Source organism: Thermobia domestica, chromosome 12 (assembly GCF_964235325.1).
Source record: "Thermobia domestica chromosome 12, izTheDome1.hap1.1, whole genome shotgun sequence".
Classification (NCBI taxonomy): domain Eukaryota; kingdom Metazoa; phylum Arthropoda; class Insecta; order Zygentoma; family Lepismatidae; genus Thermobia; species Thermobia domestica.
The window spans coordinates 3,497,340-3,511,378 of NC_137465.1; the positions used below are offsets into that span (position 1 = coordinate 3,497,340).

At 36.6% G+C, this 14,039-nt stretch overlaps 2 non-coding genes across 2 annotated transcripts; both read right to left on the reverse strand.

Annotated features, from left to right (window-relative positions):
- Window positions 1-11,694: 11,694 nt before the first annotated feature.
- TRNAF-GAA (transfer RNA phenylalanine (anticodon GAA)) lies at window positions 11,695-11,767 on the reverse strand. Its single transcript has one exon. It is a non-coding gene; the product is annotated as a tRNA-Phe (tRNA).
- Window positions 11,768-12,569: 802 nt separating this feature from the next.
- Window positions 12,570-12,642, reverse strand: TRNAF-GAA (transfer RNA phenylalanine (anticodon GAA)). The gene has a single exon. It is a non-coding gene; the product is annotated as a tRNA-Phe (tRNA).
- Window positions 12,643-14,039: the final 1,397 nt, after the last annotated feature.

Genomic DNA, 14,039 nt, shown 5'->3' on the forward strand with positions numbered 1-14,039 from the left:
CGGGATCGAACCAGGGACCTTTAGACTAACGCTCTCCCAGCTGAGCTATTTCTATTTACTTATTATTTTCTCTTTTTCTTCATCCAACTAGGATTCTACATAGAAGAAATTATTTTTTATTAAACTGAATTTCTTATTAAAGAACAATTGAAATGTTAGTTACTCATTCTATATTCATCTCTAAAGAAAATATCAATGTCGAAACCCAGGATCAAACCAGGGACCTTTAGGTCTTCAGTCTAACGCTTTCCGAGCTGAGCTATTTTGGCTCTTTCTAATTACTTATTAGTTTCTCTTTTTCCTCATCCAACTAGGATTCTACATAGAAGAAACTAGCAGCGTTCACCCAGCGTTCGGCTCTTTATATTTGTCTATTAGTTTCTCTTTTTCCTCATCCAACTAGGATTCTACATAGAAGAAATTATTTTTTTATTAAACTGAATTTCTTATTAAAGAACAATTGAAATGTTAGTTACTCATTCTATATTCATCTCTAAAGAAAATATTAATGCCGAAACCCGGGATCGAACCAGGGACCTTTAGACTAACGCTCTCCCAGCTGAGCTATTTCTATTTACTTATTATTTTCTCTTTTTCTTCATCCAACTAGGATTCTACATAGAAGAAATTATTTTTTATTAAACTGAATTTCTTATTAAAGAACAATTGAAATGTTAGTTACTCATTCTATATTCATCTCTAAAGAAAATATTAATGCCGAAACCCGGGATCGAACCAGGGACATTTAGATCTTCAGTCTAACGCTCTCCTGGCTTTTTTTTCTTTTTTTTCTTTTTTTTTAAACATCTTTATTTCCCAAGGTCACTTACATACCTGAAAGAAATTGGTCGTTTAGACATAAGACATAGACGGTAAATACAAGTAGAAAGTTGAAATATATACAGTGCTATAAGAACAATACAAATCACATCATCATATTACATTTTTTTGTGCTTATCAAGGTAGACAAGAACTTGTAAAAAATTGACAGTATTATAAGAAATTTAGAGGTACTACAAATATGATCTTACAGATATTACACTAGTCGTATCATGTTAAAATGAGGCAGTCAAAAAGTTTGCGAAATTCTTGTGGAAAGGTACCATACCAAAAGTTTTCCATCTGGTGCGTTTTAAGAATTCATGATAATCCGTGACACTTATGTGACTGCGACTGGAATCAATATAGTATAAGGTGTGTCCTATTAGCCAAGTAACAGCATTATTGCGGGTTGGAGGGTACCAATGGTAATCAGGTAAGGTAATAATATCCGGTGTAAAATGGTGGGGAGATGTCCGACATACAATAGCAAGGAGAGCACATAGTTTTAACCACACAGACATTACTAGCTGGCAAGAGGTGTATCTGTGGATAATGGTGTCGGGGTGTCCACAATGGGAACACGCATTATGTGGTAGGCGATGAATGTCGAACAAACGTTGATTAGTAGCATGAATATCATGCACAACACTATACCATAAACTACGTACACAAGTCGGAAGAAACTTTCTATGAATATTAAACCATATGCGATTCCAGTTACAACTATTATTGTTCTGCTGTACTCGTATCATAGTTGGAGTAAAGGTCATTTTTAAAAAATACAGATAAAAATCACGAGAACGGATTTCTCTTATCTCATCATGTTTAGACAGATAACTCCAGGCTAGGACGAATTTATATACATATAAGGGTGCGTGTTGAAGGAAAGGAACATTGGGTGGATTTGGAGCAGGTAAGGTGGGCGTCCAACATTGTAGCCATTGTTGTGTATGACTATGGTCCAAATGATACAATTTATAGCTACGTAATAAAAATAATATTTTACACTTGAGTCGTACATTGATTAAAGCAAGGCCACCATTGTCTACTGGTAACACCATTACTACCTGTGGAACTCGGAAGAAAAAGCCGCACCAAATAAACCAGCCAATAAGCGATTGCACTTTTTTGGCACAGATGTCCGGAAGTGGCCATACCTGTGCTGTATACCATAATTGAGAACATATATAAGTATTCACATACCAGACTCTCTGAATTAAATTCAGCTGTCGATGACGATTTTGGAGAACAACTGTCCTGATTTTATTGATTATTGGCGTCCAGACTGTCTCAGAGTCTGGATCAAGATTACTCGTAAAATTAACACCTAAAATTTTTAATTTCGTCACAATTTCTGAATGACAGATAGTTAACCCTTTATTGACCGTTGCCCAATTATTAAAGGTTAAACTCTTCGTTTTATTGACATTAATACTTGCTCCACTAGCATTACAATAACTATTTAAGCACTGGTGCACATAGTTTACCTGAGCAACAGTGGTACAACTGATTGAGACATCATCAGCGAAAGCAAAACAAACAATATTTTGAAAATCATGTAAATGTGAGACTGGAAAACAGGACAAATTTTGCAAAAAAGGTTCAAGAACTAAGCCAAATAACAACATTGACAATGGACATCCTTGGCGGATACCTCGCTTGATAGATATGGGTGAGCTAAAGTAACCATTGATGTGAAGCTGGGATTTTGCATTGTGATATAAATTTTTAATATTAGCAATAAAACGTGAATCAAAACCAAATGCTTGTAGTACAGCATAAAGATAGTTATGCTCGACAAAATCAAAAGCATGTTTGAAATCTATAGAAGTGACACAGGCAGGGAGCTGTTGCACTTGAAAATATCCCATGATGTCTCGTAGGCTACACAGGGCATAGTAAATATTACGTTCTTTTGATAGCGCTGCCTGCTTACCACTTAAAAGTTTCTCGATAACTTTTTCCATGCGTACTTTATATACCTTAGACAATAATTTGACATCAGTATTTAACAGCGTAATGGGTCTAAAATTAGAAATATGAGCTTGGGCTCCTTTTTTCGGAACTAAAATAATGATACCATCATTTTGCATAACATTTCCAGATTGAAACATATCATTAAGTACAGCAGTGAAAGTATCTCCTACCACATCCCAATACTGTTTATAGAAGAGAAAAATGAGTCCATCCTTGCCAGGACTGCTACAATGCTTTGTAGTATTTAATACATCATAAATCTCTTGTTTAGTAATCGGGGCTAACAATTGTGCATTGTCAGCCGCTGTTAATTTACAAGATATATTGGAAAAGAAAGTGGGCCATATCTGAGTAGCAGCTGGATGCGATTCAAATAGTTGTTCATAATGCTGTGTTAAACTGGACATAATATCAGGTAATGCAGTAACAACTTGGCCATTTTCTAATACAAGATGTTCCATAAAATTAGTTCTCCTTCTATTATGTTGCCGCATGATGTGGAAAAATGTAACTCGTTCATTAGACAACAATAATTTGGAATCGAATGATTTAGTGATAGTCTGTAAAGAGTCGTTTTCTAATCGAATTAATTTTGCTCTGATTTTATTAATATGCATATACGTGTGCGCAGAGGGAGGCTGTTGCCACAACTCATGTAACACTTTGTAAAGGTAGTCAATGGTATTTTTGCTGTTCTGACGGTATTCAGAATGCATCCATTGGAAAAAAGATTTAATTTTATGCTTAGCATAATGAACCCACCACAAATTTAAACTGCCAAAATATCTCTGTTGTCGACACCAGTAAGCCCATTTCTCTCGAAACAGTTCTTTAATATCATCAGATTTCAGAAGCTGTGGATTAAGTTTCCAGTTAGAGGGACCGAACGTTGGGCTCAAACCAAGGAGAGGGGGAGGAAATTTGAGTAACATACACACAGCACTATGATCACTAAACGGAGCCATAAGAACATTAATGTCACACACACGAGGTACGAGATCGAAGGAGGTATAGATCCTGTCTATGCGTGACTTCACTGATGGAGTGACATGCGTATAAATGATATCAGTTCGTTTGGACCGCCAGGTATCAACTAATCGGAATCCGTGGACCAGTCTTTCTAACGCTAAGCATTTATTAAAATAGCCAGTAGAATCGTCACGAAACAAAATGGAATTGAAATCTCCAGCAAGGATAATACTCGTATGCGGAATAGAAAACAGAGGCACGATATCAGCATTAAAAAAATTTTCACGGTCAGTTTTGTGTAGAAAACCTGACATGCAATACACATTTACATATAGAATGTTATCGCATACAAGGCTGAGCCCATTGCCAGACGGTAAACGAGTAACGTGTTGCACATGGATTCCTTTCTTCACTAATATTGCAGTACCTCTACCACTATATCCAAGATTAACAAAACAATTATACCGATCAATGAAACTTAAATCGGCAATTTTGAGTTCTTGCAAATTGAGTATATCAAAGTCATGTAATCGTATAAAGTTATGTAACAAGCGTTGTTTCGTAGGACTAGTTATACCATTTAAATTTAAAGTACCCACTTTACGAACAGTGACAATAGGGTAAGACATACACAGCGGATAGAAAGTAAATAGAATTATTAGAGCTGCAAAATAAACAAACTGCATGCTGAGACCTGACAAACAGGAAAAAGAAAACAACAACACTATTCAGGTTGATTCTTTACACTGTCTGTTTGTAGTGAATCGTCAAGGACAGTCGAGAAGCTAGGTTGCGATGATGTAATCGAAGCACCAACAACAGGCTCACGTGAGTCACGTGTCACGACAGCCTTCCCTTTCCCTGTGTTTGTTTTGATTTTCTTGTGTGTTGACAAGGCAATCTTACCTGCTTTTTCACTTATATAAACCGTTCTCACAGTTTTGCTGCTTTCCGCATCAACTGAGTCAGATAAAGGAGGCGGAAGGTCGTGAAGTACCTTAGTAGGCGGTATCTGCGAAGCACTGGTGTTGGAAGCCTCGTCCATTGCCGACACACTTATTAACGAACACTGGTCATTGACATCAGGCACCATGGGCGGATCTCCTATATCTTCGGGGGGCGCACTAGTTATTGAATCCTGTATCCCGGTATCCGTGGGTCGATCCAGGGAAGTAGGCACAGTCAGCACTGGGAACTCATTGAGGTCCTGTAGCGATGGAGCACTGTGGGCACTGGGTAATGAGTCAGATAAGGCCGTTGTTAACGTACTGTTACCAGGTTGAAAGCTCTGATCGGTTGAGTAACGAGGAGTTTGAGGAAGAGTTTTTCCAGATAACTGGGACATATTGAGCGTCAGAGGAGCTGTACTCAAATGTTTGGCGCGCTGTAGGCGTCGGGGACAAGAACTAAACGTGTGATCGACCTGGTGGCACGCGAAGCAAGTTGGGGGTTGCCCAGAGTATATAACGCTTGTTCGATAACCTTGGATGAGTAATTTCGAAGGAATATGCTTCTTGAGTTCCATATACGCTATACGTACGCCATTAAACACAGGAAAGCGGTACTTCTGGGACCACTGCTCATTTTCTATCTTTTTCACACTTCCGTAATTACTGAGGGCAGAATTGAGAAAACTAACATCTAGTTCAAGGGGGAGATCGGTGATACGTACACGTGTAAGAGTATCTGAAGCATTTTGCACTGAAACAAGGCTCCGCGAGCCATCTTGATGCAAAAAGGGAAGTTCACTAGGTGTATTGACGAGAAATTGTTCAAATTTTTCCGGAGAACTAAATTTCAAGAACACGCAATATTCCTCACTGTTTAATTGAATACCATCAATCTGATCCAAATTCACATGTACCTGTTCATCCAGCCAAATATGGATATCCAAAGCAGTTGGGCGTATATGTCGTGTACTTTTATCGAATGCAAGTTTCACTGTGTTCTGACGTAAACCACGAAACATGATGCTCACCAATTCAAACAAAAAACAACAAATACTTTTCAAACAATAACTATATACTCCAAAAGTATCAAAGCTGTTCACTATAGCAAGATAGCACTAATCACAGTCACTTGAAATAACACTTAGCTAGCCGCACTTAACTGGCTATTCGGTAGTCACAACGAGCAGGAGCAAACGTCCGCACTCCTTCACGTCTACCGGTGAACTCACCTGGCCTGATGGAAATCAATAGATAAAACCGCAGGAGTGCTAGAGGAAGCTTGGTAACTAGCAATTACATCCCGAATCGTTTGCAGAAGATGATAGATTTTCCTATCTCCTACACTTGCAAATTGGTATGGCCCTGCCAAGGATTCCAAATATGGTTGTAGTCTGTTATTCAAGCAGCGGGCCAGAATTTTATAGTCAGAGTTCATTAGTGTGATGGGTCGGTAATCAGTAACTAAAGTCGCAGTATTTACTTTGGGAATAAGGACTGTCACTCCTGGAGATTTATACGTTTGCACTGGCGCATCACTGAAATATTCATTGACTATGTCTGTTAATGTGTCTCCTATCAAAGGGAAGAAGCGTTGGTACCATTCTGCTGGAAGTCCATCTAGACCAGGAGATTTGTTAGAAGGGGCATTCATCACAGCAGATTCTACCTCTTCTTTCGAAATCGGGGTGTCCATCGCTCTAGCTGAATCATAATTGAGCACTGGAGAAAGGTTGTGGAAAATCTGTTGTTGGGTGTTTGCTTCGCCGCAGTCACCAAATAGGGAACTATAGTAGGTGTAAAACGCTGTTTTGATTTCAGGGAAAGAGGAAAATGTGTTCCCTTCGTCATCTTGAATGCGTGCTACTAATTTACTCGCACCACGAGCAATAAATAAATCATGTAGTGTATTTATTTGCAGCTATTTGTCATATAGAGGGTAATTCTCGTCATTCATAATACAGCATGTCATTTATGTTCTTGAAAACTTATTCGATGCATAAACCGAGGGTTTAAACAGAGAATCCGAAGTCGCAACGCTCGCAAGAAATTCATGAACCCCAAAGGTCACGTGAGCAGACTGGAATTGTCCTTATGAAGCACGCCACAGCAGAAAGTCTTTACATAGATTTTCAATTCAATTCCTGATATATGCTTTTGCAATGTGGAATTGGTGATGCCTTTAGTCGCTCTCTCTCGCTCGGTCGCTCACTCTCTATTTATACAGAATATAAAAGTGGATGTATGTGTGTGTTTCAACATAATTCTGATATATCTAGCGCAATTATAACTATATTTCTTACAGTCTGGAAAAGAGTACTGTCGGGATACATATAAAAAATGCTAGAAACGGGTCGATATTAGTATCGAATCCATAGCTTCGTGGTCGCTTAGGTGAATAGTTATACTTTCAATTCAAGTCCAATTAAGCTCCCATTAGCACCCAGGGTGGTTACGTAGCGACATAAAAATATCGAAATCAACCGATATTAGAATCGAATCGTTAGTTTTCAGCGCCGCAATTCACATTAGTCCACATTAGTCCACATTTCACATTAGTCCCACTGCCTAGAGGGCAATATATTTGCAGAGTGCAAAATTTAAAACTTGAATAATATTTTAATTTTTTCCGTATGAAAAAGTTAAAAATCAAGAGCAAATATATTATTTCATGAACAATCCTCTTTTACTGTTCTAATATGTATAATAATAGCGTAAGAAATCTAAAAATAATTCAGAACATTTTCACATTTGTTATTTTTTGTTACGTAGTTCTAGCTGTAGCATGTAGTGAGTGGTATTTAAATGTAATAAATTCACTAACTAAGCATATTTGAATTAAGTTTTATTTTTAAGTTAGGGATGAAGGGGCGGAGAAATATGTAGTTATTGGGGGCGCCGAGAGCAAAAGTGCGTAGGGGCGCCGAGCTTTTAAATGCAACACTGGTCGCTAAATTAATTTGTAGAAATTTTAATGTCATTTAAGACCAAATTTAGTCCTAACGGTGGCAGTATCCGTTTGCTCTCCTAGGAGAAATGAAAGGGGCTGACATCAAAATTATATATATATCGAATAATAATAATTATGGATTCGACACTAATGTCGGTCTTTTATATATATATATATATATATATATATATATATATATATATATATATATATATATATATATATATAAAAGACCGACATTAGTGTCGAATCCATAATTTTCGAGGTGGATTAGATAAAGAGTGGCACTCCAGGTGCTTAATGATATAGAAAATTAGTTTTTCTTTCTTTTTTTACGTTGGTCTACTTTTCCTTAGTTTGAGACTCAAATTTCATCCTATTTTCTACTGAAATGTGTCTGTAAGGCAACAAAGAAATAATTATATATGATAAATTTAAATTCATTTTAATTCGGAAGTTGAGAAACACTTTGCCATTATATATCGTAAAGGTCAGATCCACCAGTATTGTAACAGAGAGGTGCTTGAGCCATTGACGGTAGAAATTCAAACTCCGATAAGTGATAATTTCACAGTCTTGTTTTATTACAAGTGTAGCCTTTTTAGTCAACGGAGAAGAGGACGTGGATCATGGTTCAGAGTTGATGTCGATGGGTGTTGGTGGGTCGGAGTTGGTCGCAATGGTTCAGAGTGGTTCATAGTTGGTGGTGGGTCAGAGTGGATCACGATGGATGATGGGTCAGAGTGGGCCAATGGGTCATTTGGGTGGTGGGTGATACTGGATCATGGTGGTTCGTGGATCAAATTTTCATTGACCCACACCATCTCTGGTTAAAATTGTACTAAAGATAAGAGGCACCGAAGATGCATGTCGGCTATTATACTCAAATTTTGCACATAGATAGTACCCCACCAGAAAGCAATAAATCTGAAACGGTTCACAGTATCACCTCCTAGAACTCGAGATGTAGGGGTTTGTCTGATTGGCTAAATTAAGACGTCAATCTTTTATCCATCAACAAGCAAGCTTTTTATGATCGTTTTCGTGGGGAAATCAGAAGAACACGTGCCTAGTAATCGTAATATTGATAGTTCGCGTCCACCCCGGGGTATTTGTTTTGTTTTTTTTGACTCACCTAAATATAAACAAATCACACATATAGGCATTTTAACATATTTTGGGAGAGTAATTTTGTGGTTCGTTGTCGTTTCATCGCGTCTCTGCCGCTGGTAGTAATGTTTTCAAAATGGAACTGGGGCCACCGCGGATTGTCGCTGCGGGGCCACCAATTTTTGGCGAGAGGTCAATAGTTGACCATCTGTAGTCCACCGACGCTTACAGCTTAGGGTAATGAACGATGTCTTTGCTTTGTAGACGTCATGACTACCGACGTCGGCAGTCAACTAGCTTTTAGTATTCCTTTACTAACCATCTATCGTTCATGTTTATACACGGTGTTGTAATAATAATAATAATAATAATAATAATAATAATAATAATAATAATAATAATAATAATAATAATAATAATAATAATAATTATTATTATTATTATTATTATTATTATTATTATTATTATTATTATTATTATTATTATTATTATTATTATTATTATTTGTAGTAATAGTAGTATAATTGATAATAGAATAATTATATTGTCTATGTATTGTCTCGGTAGGACTACACACAGGATTTGGCTCGTTTTAGTTTGACTCGACTCTAATCCGAGTCGAGTTGGAGGATATTTTTCGCGCCGAGTCTTAGAGTAGACCTCAAAGATGTCTGTTTCGAGTCGAGTCGAGTTTCAAAGAAAAATCGCTCGTGCCCATCCCTACTAATGAGAGCTTAATCGGAGTTAAGCGAAATCGAAAGTCACACTATTTATCTAAGCGACCCCGAAAACTATGAATTCGACACTAATACCGATCATTTTCTAGCAATCTTTTATATGTATCCCCCTCCCATTCACCATAGGTAACCCGACAGCATTCTTTTTCAAACTATAAGAAATTTGGTTAAAATTACTCTAGGCCAGTGGTTCTCAATCTAATTCCTATCACGATCCCCTTTTATCACATCCTCTTGCCAGCGACCCTTTTATAATTTGTGTTTTATAATAAGCTTGTGTGGGATTTTTAACATACCTATTTCTATAATAGTAGAATCCATTTCTTGTTTATAGTGAACAGTGCCGTGGCATGGAAAATCAGCGCTCGGGGCGAGAGTATACGACGATGTCTCCGTACATATGAGTGAGGTCGACAGACTAGCTGCGAAGCGCCACCATGGTGACCATTTTCAGAATTAAAGCCTTCTTTAGTTTCTAAAAAAGAAAAGCTTTGTAAATTGGATATTTATTACAGCATAGATTTAGGACTTTTTTTTTTTTGCGACACAAACACATACACGCGGGCGCGCACGAATACATGAACTTCTATTTTTGGTCTGAAAAGCGAATAAGACTCCCTATTGCTGCGAAATATGTTATTTCTGTTGTTTCTGTCTTTTTCACATTACTACTAGCGATTAATGTTGGGGGATGGCGGGGAAATCCCCTCTCTCAAAGTTTATCCCCGGCCCGGCTCGCAGAAATAACATGATATTTTTACATGGAATAAGTATTTTCTTTCTATATATTTATCAAAAACATCCCCCTCTAGCTCGGAAGTTTAATTCAAATACTGGTTTGGCAGGATGTCCCTATAGGTTTCGTGGGAGATGGTAGGAATGGCCCTATATCTGTCAGTAATTTTATTTTCTAGATCTGGCAGTATAAGTTGAAAGCGAAAGTTGATAAAATGCGATAATCCAACATTGCTACAAGCACGAACGAACCAAAAGAATTGGGTCGTATTGTGTTGTGAGGAGTTCTTTTGTTGTGTACAAGCGCTTTTGGTGGTATAAAAACATCTTTATACTGGAAAAATCACCCTTCAAGGAAACGACCAAAACGTGTAAATGTTGATAGTGGCGACGATATTTTAGAAGAGCCAAATATTGCTGAACACCTCTAAGCTGGAAAACAATGTTGAATCCAGCAACAATTTATGCTGGTTTTGCTGTAAATTATGCTATTAATTTGACGAAAATTAATGGTCCAGCGATCAAATTCCAGCACAACTTTTCTTTTAATTTGTAGCGGAGGGGACACAAGTTCGAATACCATGTTGAACTCTAGGTTCCGTCTCCTTAGGATGTTATGAACATTCATCCCATGGAAAGCAATGGCAAACCACCATTCACCTTGCCAAGGGACTTTTAGCTCAAATACCTGCCTTCGGACAGAATATCACATCATCATTCAACAGCCATAGAATAACACATTGCAAAATTTTGACCTAGAATATATGTGAGACTGCGAGACCATGCGAGAAAGTCTCGCGCGAGACGCGAGATGAGACTCAAAATTTTATGCGAGACGCGAGACGAGACTTCACATTTGCGAGACGAGACCTTACACGAGACGAGACCAACGTTTGAGTTTGCGAGACGAGACGAGACTTTTCTATTTCTCGTCTCGTCTTGTCTCGCATGCATCTCTACTTTCCTAACATGAGTAACACACTTCCTCCGAAATTTGTGCCCCCTTTTTTCCGGGATCGAACCAGGGACCTTTAGATCTTCAGTCTAACGCTCTCCCAGCTGAGCTATTTCGGCTCTTTGTATTTGTCTATTAGTTTCTCTTTTTCCTCATCCAACTAGGATTCTACAAAGAAGAAATTATTTTTTATTAAACTGAATTTCTTATTAAAGAACAATTGAAATGTTAGTTACTCATTCTATATTCATCTCTAAAGAAAATATCAATGTCGAAACCCGGGATCAAACCAGGGACCTTTAGATCTTCAGTCTAACGCTTTCCGAGCTGAGCTATTTTGGCTCTTTCTAATTACTTATTAGTTTCTCTTTTTCCTCATCCAACTAGGATTCTACATAGAAGAAATTATTTTTTATTAAACTGAATTTCTTATTAAAGAACAATTGAAATGTTAGTTACTCATTCTATATTCATCTCTAAAGAAAATATTAATGCCGAAACCCGGGATCGAACCAGGGACCTTTAGATCTTCAGTCTAATGCTCTCCCAGCTGAGCTATTTCGGCTCTTTGTATTTGTCTATTAGTTTCTCTTTTTCCTCATCCAACTAGGATTCTACATAGAAGAAATTATTTTTTATTAAACTGAATTTCTTATTAAAGAACAATTGAAATGTTAGTTACTCATTCTATATTCATCTCTAAAGAAAATATTAATGCCGAAACCCGGGATCGAACCAGGGACCTTTAGACTAACGCTCTCCCAGCTGAGCTATTTCTATTTACTTATTATTTTCTCTTTTTCTTCATCCAACTAGGATTCTACATAGAAGAAATTATTTTTTATTAAACTGAATTTCTTATTAAAGAACAATTGAAATGTTAGTTACTCATTCTATATTCATCTCTAAAGAAAATATTAATGCCGAAACCCGAGATCGAACCAGGGACCTTTAGATCTTCAGTCTAACGCTTTCCCAGCTGAGCTATTTCGGCTCTTTGTATTTGTCTATTAGTTTCTCTTTTTCCTCATCCAACTAGGATTCTACATAGAAGAAATTATTTTTTATAAAACTGAATTTCTTATTAAAGAACAATTGAAATGTTAGTTACTCATTCTATATTCATCTCTAAAGAAAATATTAATGCCGAAACCCGAGATCGAACCAGGGACCTTTAGATCTTCAGTCTAACGCTTTCCCAGCTGAGCTATTTCGGCTCTTTGTATTTGTCTATTAGTTTCTCTTTTTCCTCATCCAACTAGGATTCTACATAGAAGAAATTATTTTTTATTAAACTGAATTTCTTATTAAAGAACAATTGAAATGTTAGTTACTCATTCTATATTCATCTCTAAAGAAAATATTAATGCCGTAACCCGGGATCGAACCAGGGACCTTTAGATCTTCAGTCTAACGCTCTCCCAGCTGAGCTATTTCGGCTCTTTATATTTACTTATTAGTTTCTCTTTTTCCTCATGCAACTAGGATTCTACATAGAAGAAATTATTTTTTATTAAACTGAATTTCTTATTAAAGAACAATTGAAATGTTAGTTACTCATTCTATATTCATCTCTAAAGAAAATATCAATGTCGAAACCCGGGATCAAACCAGGGACCTTTAGATCTTCAGTCTAACGCTTTCCGAGCTGAGCTATTTTGGCTCTTTCTAATTACTTATTAGTTTCTCTTTTTCCTCATCCAACTAGGATTCTACATAGAAGAAATTTTTTTTTATTAAACTGAATTTCTTATTAAAGAACAATTGAAATGTTAGTTACTCATTCTATATTCATCTCTAAAGAAAATATTAATGCCGAAACTTGGGATCGAACCAGGGACCTTTAGATCTTCAGTCTAACGCTCTCCCAGCTGAGGTATTTCGGCTCTTTATATTTGTCTATTAGTTTCTCTTTTTCCTCATCCAACTAGGATTCTACATAGAATAAATTATTTTTTATTAAACTGAATTTCTTATTAAAGAACAATTGAAATGTTAGTTACTCATTCTATATTCATCTCTAAAGAAAATATTAATGCCGAAACCCGGGATCGAACCAGGGACCTTTAGACTAACGCTCTCCCAGCTGAGCTATTTCTATTTACTTATTATTTTCTCTTTTTCTTCATCCAACTAGGATTCTACATAGAAGAAATTATTTTTTATTAAACTGAATTTCTTATTAAAGAACAATTGAAATGTTAGTTACTCATTCTATATTCATCTCTAAAGAAAATATTAATGCCGAAACCCGAGATCGAACCAGGGACCTTTAGATCTTCAGTCTAACGCTTTCCCAGCTGAGCTATTTCGGCTCTTTGTATTTGTCTATTAGTTTCTCTTTTTCCTCATCCAACTAGGATTCTACATAGAAGAAATTATTTTTTATAAAACTGAATTTCTTATTAAAGAACAATTGAAATGTTAATTACTCATTCTATATTCATCTCTAAAGAAAATATTAATGCCGAAACCCGAGATCGAACCAGGGACCTTTAGATCTTCAGTCTAACGCTTTCCCAGCTGAGCTATTTCGGCTCTTTGTATTTGTCTATTAGTTTCTCTTTTTCCTCATCCAACTAGGATTCTACATAGAAGAAATTATTTTTTATAAAACTGAATTTCTTATTAAAGAACAATTGAAATGTTAGTTACTCATTCTATATTCATCTCTAAAGAAAATATTAATGCCGAAACCCGAGATCGAACCAGGGACCTTTAGATCTTCAGTCTAACGCTTTCCCAGCTGAGCTATTTCGGCTCTTTGTATTTGTCTATTAGTTTCTCTTTTTCCTCATGCAACTAGGATTCTACATAGAAGAAATTATTTTTTATTA